Consider the following 13,350-nt stretch of genomic DNA (forward strand, 5'->3'; position numbering starts at 1 on the left):
CTGGCTTTATTCTTGACAACAATGCCCCTTTCATCAGTTTTGTTCTTGAAGACCCACTTTGTGCCAATGGGACTAACCTCTTCTGGCAGTGGTACAAGCTCCCATACTTGTTGTCTTTTAAACTGTTGGAGCTCCTCTTGCATGGCTTCTACCCAACTGTTGTCTTTCAGTGCCTCTTGGTACTTGACTGGCTGATGGAGTGACCAGCAAAAGACAAATGTTTTGGGTTTGGCTTCTTGTGAGCACCCCTTCATTGATGTTGCCAATGATTTGATCAGGTGGATGAGATCTCAAGAAGATTAAATCTCCTTGGTATGGTATGATGGCATTTGTTGGTGAAGGCTGCAAATGTGTATCATCTGAGCTAACCACTGTTGGTGACTTTGATGACCCAGCAGTGGCTTCAAAAGGTGGTGGAATAGGAGGTAATGAAGTGGACAACTGCTGACTTTTATCCACTGTTTGAGGACTTTTGTCAGCAGTGTTTGAGGATGTGGAAGCAGTGGTGGATGGGCTACTTTGGTCAACAACTGTTGAGGTAGCAGTAGTTGAGCTTTGACAACTGTTTTGAACAGCTGGTGCTTTTCCCTTTGTGGCAGACCTTTGAGGGATGATGATTTCATACCCATAGTCTGGTGTTGTATCCTCTGATGGACCTGCACTGTTAGTCTTGACAGCAGTATTTTCAAAAGTAATTTTTCAAGATCAAACAGATCTGCAGGATTTGCTGGGATTTTCATTGATGAAAGTTCATTGAACTTTACATTCAAAGTCTCCTCCACTGCCTTGGTCCGTGTATTGAACACTTTGTATGCCTTGGCAGTGGTTGAGTATCCCAGATGATAACCACAATCAATTTTGGCTGCAAATTTTGAAATGGAATCTTTTAAGTTCAAAATAAAGCATGGGCAGCCAAACACCTTGAAATATGAGATTAGTGGTTTGATTTTATACAGAATTTCATAAGCAGTCTTTTTGTGCCTGGGGTTTATTAAAACTCTGTTCTGGACATAGCAAGCAGTGTTTACTGCCTCTGCCCAGAAAGTTAATGGCAAACCTGAATCTGCAAGCATAGTTCTGGCAGCCTCAATCAAAGTTCTGTTCTTTCTTTCAACAACCCCATTTTGCTCTGGTGTTCTAGGGATGATGTACTGCCTTACAATCCCTTTCTTCACACAGAAGGCATCCAACTCCTTATTTTTAAATTCTGTGCCATTGTCACTCCTGAAGCTTTTCACTGGAAGGTCAAATTGCTTTTCAACCTGTGTCACAAAGTCTTGCAAAATGCCTGCAGTCTCATCTTTTGAGTGTAAAAAGAAAGTCCATGTAAACCTAGAAAAGTCATCAACAATAACCAAACAATATCTTTTCTTCTTGAGGCTCATGACTTGAACTGGGCCAAACAAATCCATGTGTAGCATTTGCAAATACTGGGTTGTTTTGGACTCTTCAATGGACTTGTAAGAACTTTTATGTTGTTTTCCTTTTAAACAGGAAATGCAATGTTCAGGACATGAAAACAATTTTTGTGGTAGGCCTCTCACCAAACCATTTTTTGAAATTTCAGTGATTGTCTTAAGATTTGTGTGCCCCAGCCTTCTGTGCCAAAGTTCTGTCTCTTTGTTAGAGGCAGCTGAGAACAGACAGGCATCAGCTCTGGGACACTCTTTTGACATATCAACAACATAAACATTGCCACTTCTTTGAGCAACAAGTTTAGTTTGACCAGTTTTGATTATTGCTTCAATCTTTTTGACCATTTCTGGTCCAACAATCCTACAACAATCTTTTGTGAAGAATGACCCAAACCCTTTGTCACTCATTTATGATACACTCAGAAGGTTGAATTTTAGATTGTCTATCAGATTGACATTTTCAAATTTTACATTTCCAGATTGCACTGTACCAGACCCCAGAACTTTCCCTTTACTATTATTCCCAAGGGATATATCACCCCCTCCATGGATTTTAAAGTCTTTGAGGAGGGCTTTACATCCTGTCATGTGCCTGGAGCCTCCACTATCTACATACCAAAGACTATCAAAGCATGCAGAAGCTCCCTGCACATGAAGTAAAAGGATTAGTTCATTAAGGGCTCCAAAGCCAACAGGGCTTTGGATGGGGATTCAACAGTGTCTGGTATGGATGCAGAGTGATAGACAGTGGTTAGGTCAGGGGTTTGGACAGCTTTAGTACTGTTTCTTGCCAACCACTGTTGGGGGTCTTGACCAATCACCTGCTGATAACCAAAAGGATGCCTATTCACTCTAGGTTTAGAGGGCCTTTTGTAGGCCTCATAAACGTGTGGAATCCTTTGGTAGGACTGTTTTTCCTTGCCTTTTCTGAACTGATTGGTAGGTGGTGCATCAGTAACCTGAACATCTCTTTTGACAGATGTTTGGTTCAGCTGTTTTGTGACAGCTGTTTGAACTGGTACAAACAGTGGTTGTTTCTTGGTGAATTTGACAGATGATGATGATGATGATGGACTCAAGGATGTTTTAGCTATGTACTCATTCTTTTTCACATCAAAGTTTTTGAGATACACACATGCTTGAGTTTTGTGGTTTGTTTTACTACAAACAATGCAACTTTCAGCTGAAACAATGACACTTGTTCTGTTTATATCATAAGCTTTTAAGTGGAAACAGTCTTTTGTTAGATGATTCCTTTTCTCACAAAATTCACAAAACAAGTTATCAATTTTTTCTTTCTTCTTTCTCTTTTCAGACTCCTTTGCAGCAGTGGTTTTAACCACTGTTGGGATGTCCTTGAGAGGTATGACTTTAGCTTTTGGAGCTTTAACACCATCAGTTGATGTAAAGTCCATTGGCTTGAAATTTTCAAGAATATCACACTCATCAGACCATTTTGGTTTAAACTGATGACTTTCAAGCTCCTCAAAAGTAGAGGATCCCATTGGTCTGTCAAGTGTGATTTTGTTACCAAGTTTGTCAGTGATTTTCACTTCTTGGCCATTCTTGTTCGTGGGGATGAACTCAGTGGTTACATCAGTGGTTGGAACAGATTTTTCAAAAGCAGTGTTTTCATCATCATGTTTTCTATAACCAACCCCAAATTTCACATTGCTTTTTATCTGTTTTTCAAGCATAACCTCATACCCTTTGCATGATTCCACCCATCTCTCACATGTGATCTGGGTGGACTCTAACTCCTTTTTGCAAACTTGGTATTTTCTACCAAAGTTTGGAGTTGGGTTTTGGTTATGCTTTGCTCTTCTTTCATGCTGCTAATCTCTTTCTCTTTTTCAGCCAATTAGTTTTTAAGTTCTTTTAGAGATCTTTCAAATTTGACTTCATCAGTTAAGATTTTATCCCGAAGGTTTTTGTTCACCTCTTTGATGTTAGCAAAAGCAATAATGCAATTGTCAGAACACAGTTTTTCAAGAACTTGAGGTGATACCTTGGCAGCAACCATCATTGCACAATCACATTTTTTCTTCATCCTCAGCTCTTTCTTCTTTTTCACCTGCTTTTTCTTCTTTCTTTTCTTCCTTGTTTTCTTCGGACCATGGGTCTGTCAGTGGTTCAATCTGGGTACCTGAACTTTCTCCCAACAGTAGTTCACCAGCCACAGCAGTAACCATTGCTTCAGTCACCTCATCCACTGTTTCAATACTCAGCTGTTCCTCTTCAGTTTCAACCCCCTCCTGTATTGACTCTAATGCCATCAAACAAAATTCATTATGAGAAGAAACATTGAAAGCATAGAGTGCAAAATTTTCATCATTGAGGTCCTCAGGCATACTGCTCCAGTCAACAAACCCTTGAGTGAAAAAACTTTGTTGATCTGGTTGTACTACTGTTGGAGCAGTGGTTTGAGGTGCAGGCTGCACTTGTGCCTGAGGGACAGGGGTTTGAACATATTGGATCTGTGGAACAGTGGTTTGGACATAGTGCACTGGCACAGGGGCAGCAGCATAGTGAGCAGTGTTCACTTGAGCTGCTGGGGCATATTGGGTATAGTGCACAGTGCCTTGATTTTGAGGTCTAGGATTTGAGCTAGGATGAGTGATTATGGGACTAGTAGTTTGACTCCTACATTCCCTAGCGAAGTGTCCCAACCTATTACACTTGTAGCACTTGATTTTCGATTTATCCAACCCAACCCTTAGATTCCCATGCAAACCTGGGAATTTTCGCCCTGTTCTTTTGTAAAATTTGCTAGTTCTAACACTTAGCAAGGCCAGTTGGTGCAGAATGTCCATTTCCTCTAAGTCAGTGGGACCAAAATGCTGTAGATCATTGAGTTCAAAGCTTAGATTATCTGACATCAGGTTATCGTTTGCAGTGAATGCAAAACTTGCAGTGTGAGGATCAGGGTTGTTAAAATTTGCACCAGCAGTTATGTCAATGAAGTGATCATAACCCTGATCCTTAGCACTACTCCCAGATTCTTCTTGACCCAGAAGAGCAGTGTTACCGAATGTATAATCATCAACGGTTTTTCCTGACTCTTGTAACTTCCTTTTCTGGTTCAACTCCCTTTCGTAGGTCAGGAGTCGACCGTGGAGTTGGGTCAAGGTCAGATCCTTGAACTCAGGTGAATTTCGGGTGACAAAAGCTATGGTGTCCCATTTTTCTGGCAGTGACCTGAGGAACCTGCTATTTTGAGTTGAGTTTGTAAAAGTGGTTTTAACAAGCCTCAGTTCACTGATGAGACAACTGAAACGCTCAAATTGTTGCGTCAGTGATTCACCTTTAACATGACAAAATGTTTCATACTGTTGGTTCAGGATTTCCCTATTGTTTTCTATGACTTCTTCGGTTCCCCCAAACTGTTCCTTAAGCGCGTCCCATAACTCTTTGGCACTGTTACAGTGTAACAGTCCAGCATATATTTCATTGGGCAACGCTGATGCTATGATGCTAAACGCTTTAGCATCTAGTTCGATCTTTTGAAAGTCGGTTTCGGTATAATTTTCAACTGGTTTTGGAACGAACTTTTTAGCATCTTCAGCGCTTGGCACTGTGGGAACATGGGGACCAAAGACGACAGACCTCCAACAACCTGTGCTTTGTTGAGCGAGGATGTGACCCATCCTCCTCTGCCAGATGTTGTACTCATTTCTTTTTAGCATAGGTGGTTTAAAAAGCGAGCCGATATTGTTTTTATCATCTTGAGATTATGACGTCATTCTTGTTGTTTTACAGACACTGAGAAATCAACTTTAATGGTGATTAATCCTTGCTCTGTTTTTCAACAAATGAACAAACGATCAGTATCAACTGTTTTGAGCTGAACTATTTACATCAAAATGATTGTTAAATCAAATTTGACTGTCCAGGCTCTGATACCAATTGTTGGATCTGAGTTTGATTCTGATTGTATTTTGTGTTTGTAATTAAAATGAAAATGGACGAGTGTGCAGCGGAATTAAGATGAAAACAAACTTTGCATACAATCAAACGAGAGTAATACTTTGATCAAACATCTTTACACAATGAATCGGAAGATTGAATTTATTTCAATAACGATTACAATGATTGATGAATGAATGCAAACTCCCCCTCAGCCAGAGCTCAGTTGTTTGTTCGTGCAAAGAAGACGATGATGCAAAAGAGCTAATAGAACAGTACAAAGTACTGATCTATTTATAGGCACTTGCAAACTACTGAGCATCTTAGCTGACGTCACCATGAAAGTGACATCAAACCTCCTAACAAACTCTAACCTCTGATCTATACAAACACTGCTATGTTAACTACTGCTATTATATTACATTACAAAACAGACTATTGATCAGCTGCTGCAACCTTCTACTGCTGTGCACCCAGCAGTGCTTGTCCGGATCAGCAATGCTTGACTCAAAGCAGTAGATTGAATCAGCAGGGCTTTAGTCTTTCATCAGGTCTTTTCTAGAGCAGCAGTTGTAGGTCAGCATTTTGCAAGATCAGCAGATAGGAGGTCAGCAGATGTTGAAATCACTTTCAAGGGGAGAGGTTTGTATGTAATCATCTGCTTATTCTGGATCCACTGCTCTGATCCAGTTTTGGCTTTAATTATCTGTTCCTCTAATAGGGTTCAATCCCAACACTCATACTCATCGCTTTCCTTAGCCTTCTCAGCTCTCAACCTCACTACCTCATCATGGGCATGATTTCAACTCCCGGTTAGTCTTTTCACATGCTGCCTCCCACTCCTTCTGACGGTTGGCATTAAATTGCTTCTCCTTCGCAAGTTTCTCCTCATTGTCAGCAACCCTCCACAACAACCCTTCTTCTCAGCATTAAAAGCTTCTCGTTCAACAATAAACTCCTTCCTGGTAGCCTCAAACTAAAGAGTGTCCTCACCAATCGACTGCCACTTCCTTACAATCTCTTGGGTAGAGGAGAAATAGTTAACACCAGCATGGATATGATCATCTAAGAGATCCATACAATGACGGTTCTTTTGGAATAGTCTCTCAGTCGGGGGAGCGATAATGAGTAGAATTCACGACAGTTGGGAATAACCATCCTGGAACCTTGGGTTAAACCCCAACGGGGAACATGTGGAAGGTCATCATAGGCTGGATTATGATCTGTCCAAGATCCACCACCTTCAACTCTATGAATCTCCAGACCATGCTGGCTACCAGAAGCATCACCACCTCCAGAAGTATGTACACGTTTGGTGTATATGGTGCCTTGGGGAGTGGCCTCACTTGATTCAAATTCAGTTTCAGCACCCTCAACGTGAGCGCCACCCTCCTGAACCTCTACCCCAGGAACAACATTCTCCACCACCTTCTCTGTTTTATCCCCCTCAACATCACCTTTCTTACCCTTTCCCTTCGGGTCAGGTTTAGGAGGGGACAAATCAAAAGGCCTGGGGGAGGAGATATGGGTTGGGTAATCTGGGAAATATCAATCTTTGCCCCAGAGCGGGCAGACTTGGAAGATGCTGTAGTAAAAAGCAAACAGTCATGCTAAAAAGATAAAGAAGGATATATGAAACTTAAAACACAAGCAGCAAAAGAAATCATACGTCGAGGGGCGGATGAAGCTTTGAATATCTTTTCCAGAAGATTACCGGAATTTTTGCTGAAAACACCCAAGTCAACCTCAGACTCAGATGGTGCAGCAGTTTCACCCATGAACTTCATTTTTTTCTCAGATAAAACAGCAGCAGCCTGTGCATCTAGCTCATGTTTTTTGTCTTAAGCATCTTCTGTTTCTTGGCAATCATCTCCATCAGAGTGACATCATCATCTAGGTCACGGGCAGATCGCTTGACCCCTGCGTCTAAACCAGACAAGGAGTAAGAAACGACAACATAGTCCAAAACTGGGACGTTAGAAGAGTGCTTACGAGTGGGTTCAGCGACAGGCTCCTCAGTAGTCTTCTCTTCCGTCTTTTTCTCTTCTCTCTTCTTTGTCCTCGTTTCCTTTTGTTTCACAGCAACAGCAGAAGGATCGAAAACAGGAGGAGTAGAAACCCTCACCAGTAGGCTCTTGAGTAGCTCCCCGTTGTGGACCTGCACGCGAGGAACGGTGAATTAAGTCGTGTGACGAACCAGCAGACTACTCACTCGAAAATAGAATAAGCTCCTCCCGAGTAGGAGCAGCACCGACATTAGTTTCATCCTCATCATCATCACCTAAAACAGTATTGGCATAAGCAGCCATGCTCTTATTGGAGGGGTGCAAAAGTTGTCTCTTATGTGAGCAACCCACCTAGGTTCGCCTTCAGGCAACGCCGCTACAGCCATTCCACCGACCACCTTGCAATCAAACACGTTCATCAAACTATATTCTGCTGAAAAACACAAAAGAATGTGAGATAATAAACAAGGAAAAGAAATAACAAGGAAAATAGCAAGGAGGCAATACCTTTTCCCTTGTGTCCATAGACTGGGTAAGCCCTACGGTTTTGGGGCACCCACAGCATGCTCATCCCAGCCGCAACTAAAGCCCTCTCCTCCAACTGAATCATGGGAGTAGCTTTCCGGGTCAAGGTCGTATACCAATCTTGGTCAGCAAAAGATATTGAAACATTAACTCGAGGAACACCCTCACTTTCTGCCCGGTAGTGCATGTCGATTGGAATAACCCCACGACGTATAAAAAAGAACTTCTGTTTCCAGTCATGAAGGCTCTTGGGGGGATCCCGACTACATGGCAACACACCACCGGTGTGAGAGTTGAAAGAATAAAAAACCCCCGATGTAAGTCACATAGTATAATACGTTGAATTTCTCAAACGTCGGCTCTATCCTCTGAGCCCGACAAATAAATTCAAAATGTGTAACCCTGGGTAAACCCAATGCATTTATCCTGGAGATATGCAACCCGTAACCATTCAACACTTCGCCAATAAATTTTGACATCGGGAGCCGGAAGTTCCCTTCCTGGAAGAAATCGGCATAAAGAGTTATATATCCGGGAGGAGCATCCAGAGCAGTACAGTTGGCCGTCGGAAACTGGACTCCCCAGTCGGAGGAAAAGCCAAAATTCTGGATCAAGTTGTTCAGTTCGTCCTCTCTCCAATTAATAACCGCTTGATTTGGGCTAGGAGGATTCTTTGGTTTAGTTTTTCTGTTCTTAGTACCGGTAGGCTTTACACCGGTAGACATGTTCTCAGAAAAAATCAAGAAGATGAAAGAAGATTCAAAGGAGATTTGAGAGAAAGAAGATTTTTGAAATTTGAAATCTTGAAGAAGTTGGAGAGAAATGTGGAAAGTTGGGTGGAACCGCCAACTATTTATACCCATCACATTTAATGCGATGGGTAGCGGACCGTTGGAAGGCAGAAGGTCAACCAACCGGGGGATGACACGTCAGGAGAGAGAAAACGTGACGCTGCCTCTTTAGGGCACGTGGCCGCCACGCACCTGACACACGACGAAAAACGTGCCTGACAACTGAAAAAGTAACTGTGCACACCTCCGACAAGACAGCCACCTTAGACAGAACATCAGTCACACATTAGATGTCATCATTTTTACAAAGTCGAAAACCAAAACTTCTCTTTGAATAAATCTCTAAGTAAAAATCCCACGCACCATGCGCGGTGCGCAAATTTGGCTCAAGTTTGCAAGGGCTCACCATTCGTCATGCGCTGTTTTGACTCAAGTTTGCACGCCATCACCATGCGCCATGCGCTATTTTGGCTCAGTTTTGCAAGGCACCACCATGCGCCATGCACTATTTTCGCTTAATTTTGCACACCATCACCATGCGCCATGCGCTATTTTGGCTCAATTTTGCAAAGCATCACCATGCACCACGCGCTATTTCAGCTCAATTTTGTACGCCAATACCATGTGCCATGCGCTATTTTGGCTTAAATTTGCACACCATCACCACGCGCCATGCGCTGTTTTGGCTCAACTTTGCACGCCACCTACATGTGCTATGCGCAAGAATCCCTCCCAGATGATAAACTCAATTAGAAGGCACACTGGACTGGGGGGACTTGAAGAGGTATGGTCCCAAGTCCATGCACACATGGCAGAGACCAAACCACTTTTATCCAGCATGGCACCTACATCAGCAGAGCACATCCAGAAGCTTCTAGGATAGAAGCTTCTGGAAGAAATCGCAGGTGACACCAAAGATGCTCTCCCAGACAAAAAGGACAACACGTGTCACCAGTAGACGGACGCCAGCTGGACCTGTAAGATATTCCTAGGACAGGCCGACAACCACTGCTAGAGTTCTCCTAACTGGACGAATAGAGATGCGCCACGTCATCCACTACTCTAGGAATGACAGAGGAGACCAAGAGGATATTCCTCTTGGTCGTATAGTTGGTACTCAGTGGCAGCTGGCGGGTGGTCACAAGGAGAAACCCCCGCCCCCCTATTCCCCTCCTTGTGGCGAGTCACCGGTGTTCTATTTTGCAGGAATCCAACAGTTAGCGAGTGGAGGAAGAGATTGAACCCTTATTCACGAGACGACCCAGCTGAATGACCTAATGTTAACCAGTGTTTCATCATTAAGCTTGTTTATACAATATTTTTTCTTGGTCCTAAATTAATAGTTTAAAAACCAGAAAGTGAAAATTATCATGTTCCCTCCTTTTAAAAAATGATGACTTTTAACATATTAAAGTATAAAAATAAAATAATAACTTTGAACTACACTAAATATCATTTAAAGCGTTATAATATTTAACTTATGAGAGCACTAGGTTAGAACCCCGTGTATTACACGGGTTAAATAAATATAATTTTATATATTAAATAATAAAAAGTTATATTTTCATGAACCCCATATATTGTACGGGTTAAATAAATGTAATTTTATATATCAAATAATAAAAAAATTATATCTTTAAAAACCATGTGTATTACACATATTAAAAAAATATAACTTTGTATACTAGGGGAAGGTTCATTTGAGAAGAAAATTAAATTAAGAAGAAAAAGAACAAAGGGTACAAATGTAAAAAATTAAATAGTTTTTATCTCAACTCATTTATTATTATTATTGACTAGTTAATTAGTCATAAACACTATAATCCTCCACACTTAAATGTTTGCTTACACACATCAAAATTTATCCTCCACGTTTTGAAATTTATGCAACATATATTGAAATTTATCCTACACAACTCGTAATTCATCCTACACACATCGTAATTTATGCTACACTTTAAATTATATATTTTTTCTTTTTTTGAAAAATATGTTTTTTTTAAAATAAGTTACAAATTTAATGTAGTTAGCTATTAAAAATAAAGATTACCAATTAATGATCCATCTAAGTTTACAATATACCCTTACACTAATATTAAATACAAAAATTAAATAAAGTAAAATGAAGCATTCTTATTGGTTGAAATTTCTTCTTTTTTATTCTTACAAAAAATTTCTTCTCATTTGAACTCTCCACTATTTGTATACTAAATACTAAGAACGTCGTATCTTTAAAAAAAACCCGTGTATAATCGGGTTGAATAAATCTACCAAATAATAAAAAAAAATTACACCCTTAAAAAACCTCGTATGTTACACGTGTTGAATAGATCTAAAAAAGAGTTATATCTTTAAAAACCATGTGTATTACACATGTTAAATAAATGTAATTTTGTATATCAAATACTAAAAATGTCGTATCTTTAAAAAATCCGCGAATAGTTGGGTTGAAAAATCTACCAAATAATAAAAACATTATATCCTTAAAAACCCATGTATTAGACGTGTTGAATAAATCTAATTTTACATAGCAAATGATAAAAAGTTATATCTTTAAAAACTTCGTGTATTACACGGATGGTAGAGGATGCTGTAAAAAGGCCTAAAGTGTGAGAAGGGTAAGAAAGAATCTCAGCCATTAGATCTCTTGATCTAATTGTTGAGATCAATAGGGACCAAATTGTAAAATATTTTCATTAATTTGGACTAATTTGAAATATCTAGGGGCAATATAGTCTTTTAAACCCACTAGAAATTAGGTAATGCATATGTAACTTCCCCCCGTCTTTTTTAAACGTCAATAACTTTTTATACGTAAATTTTTTAAAAAAAATACACCATAATAACGAGCGTTTTTTATGTTTAATATGAGTACCATATTGCTATACTTATATAGAGAAAAAACTATGTTTCGATCAGATGTTTAGTCAATGAATGGTGTTATATACTTGCTGAATGGTGTTATATGCTTGCTGAATGGTTTATATACTTACTGAATGGTGTTATATACTTGCTGAATGGTGTTATATACTTACTGAATGATGTTATATACTTGCTGAATGCTGAATGGTGTTATATACTTGCTGAATGGTGTTATATACTTCATATAATTAAGGTGGCGGTTATGGGAAGTTTTTAATTAATTGAATTAATGATAAAATTACTTGTTTACCCTTTTCAATTAATTTAGATCTAATGGCTGAGATTCTTTCTTACCTTTCTTACACTTTTGGTCGTTTTTACAATAACCTTACCCTTACACGGATTATATAAATGTAACTTTGTATAGTAAATAATAAAAAAAAGGTTATATTTTTCAAAACCCCGCATTATACACTTGTTGAGTAAATATAATTTTGTATACCAAATAATAAAAAAAATATTTTTAATAAATTAGGATAACATTTAATATTAATTTATTATTTAGATATTTAATATAAGATAAGTAGCAAAGAAAGGTATTTGTTTTAAAAATATATTAAATTAACAATTTAGATTTGAGGATAATATTTTATTAAAGTATGATAAGATTTAATATTAATTTATTATTTATTTATTTACTTATTATAAGATAAGTATAGATACGTGTCTAAAAATTGATTTCTTTTATTATAGTAGATAGATTCATAACAGGTCAAAGTTTTTTTTTAAATGGAAACTTCATTAAGAAAAAGGCACAGAGACGCCCAACCAAACACATTACATAATTATGAACTTATACCAAATCTCCCACGAGAGTGATTTTATCCTAAACATGTTTTTGAACCAAAGGCACCGTCCCTTTCAGTGTAGTCGCCCTGTCCCATGCCACCCAGTGGACTTTTTTCACTTCATTCAAACTTCCCCAAAGAAAGTTTCTATTTTTTGCCTCAAGATCCTTTATGACTTGAACATGGCCTTTATACTAACGTAAAATAGTAGTTGGAAAGACTTTCGAAAACCGAACAAGAGCTTTATAGACCGAAGTTTGAACATGTTAATAACAAGAAGGGATGAAGTGAATGAGAGACCGTACGTTTTTTTAGCAAAAACACCTAAAAACGTGTTAGCGTTTCTTAAGTTAGCTTTGTCTATATAAGAAACAAAGCCAGATAGGATAGACATGTGCTTAGGTAACCACGTTTTTATAGGTATCGTGGTTGCTGACAAATCGATTATAATGTTTGTTACAAGTGCATCCAAAATATCACCAAACGCAATAAAAATATTCTGTTCGATGATTGGAAAACTGACAATATTCCAAGTGTCCTTGCAAGTCAAACTAATAGATTGTTGATTGTTCACCAAATTTGTCGGTAACAATCACATATTGTTCTTTGTTGGAGCATCTTTGCAGAGTGTTCTTTGAGGGAATGACAAATTTAGTCCCTGAGTAATCTAGTTGGCGCATCTTTGCAGAGTGTTCTTTGAGGGAATGACAAATTTAGCCCCTGAATAATCTAGTAAATCTTTTGACGAATTTAATTAATATATTGGTAAAATGTAGTTAGTGATCTAGGGGTTCAACATATATTACTAAAAAAATAAACATAATTATCCCAAAGAGATAATTAGAGAATGACATTAATCATTATTTTCTTTTTGAATGGCCAACTAAATCATCGAATAAGTATTTTGCGATGTGTTGATCAGTTTTGTATAAACATAATGGAAAATATATAGAAATACCTATAATCGCAAACAGGCCAGCAGAGAATCCAGTCAGGG

This window comes from Helianthus annuus, chromosome 6, assembly GCF_002127325.2.
Source record: "Helianthus annuus cultivar XRQ/B chromosome 6, HanXRQr2.0-SUNRISE, whole genome shotgun sequence".
NCBI lineage: Eukaryota > Viridiplantae > Streptophyta > Magnoliopsida > Asterales > Asteraceae > Helianthus > Helianthus annuus.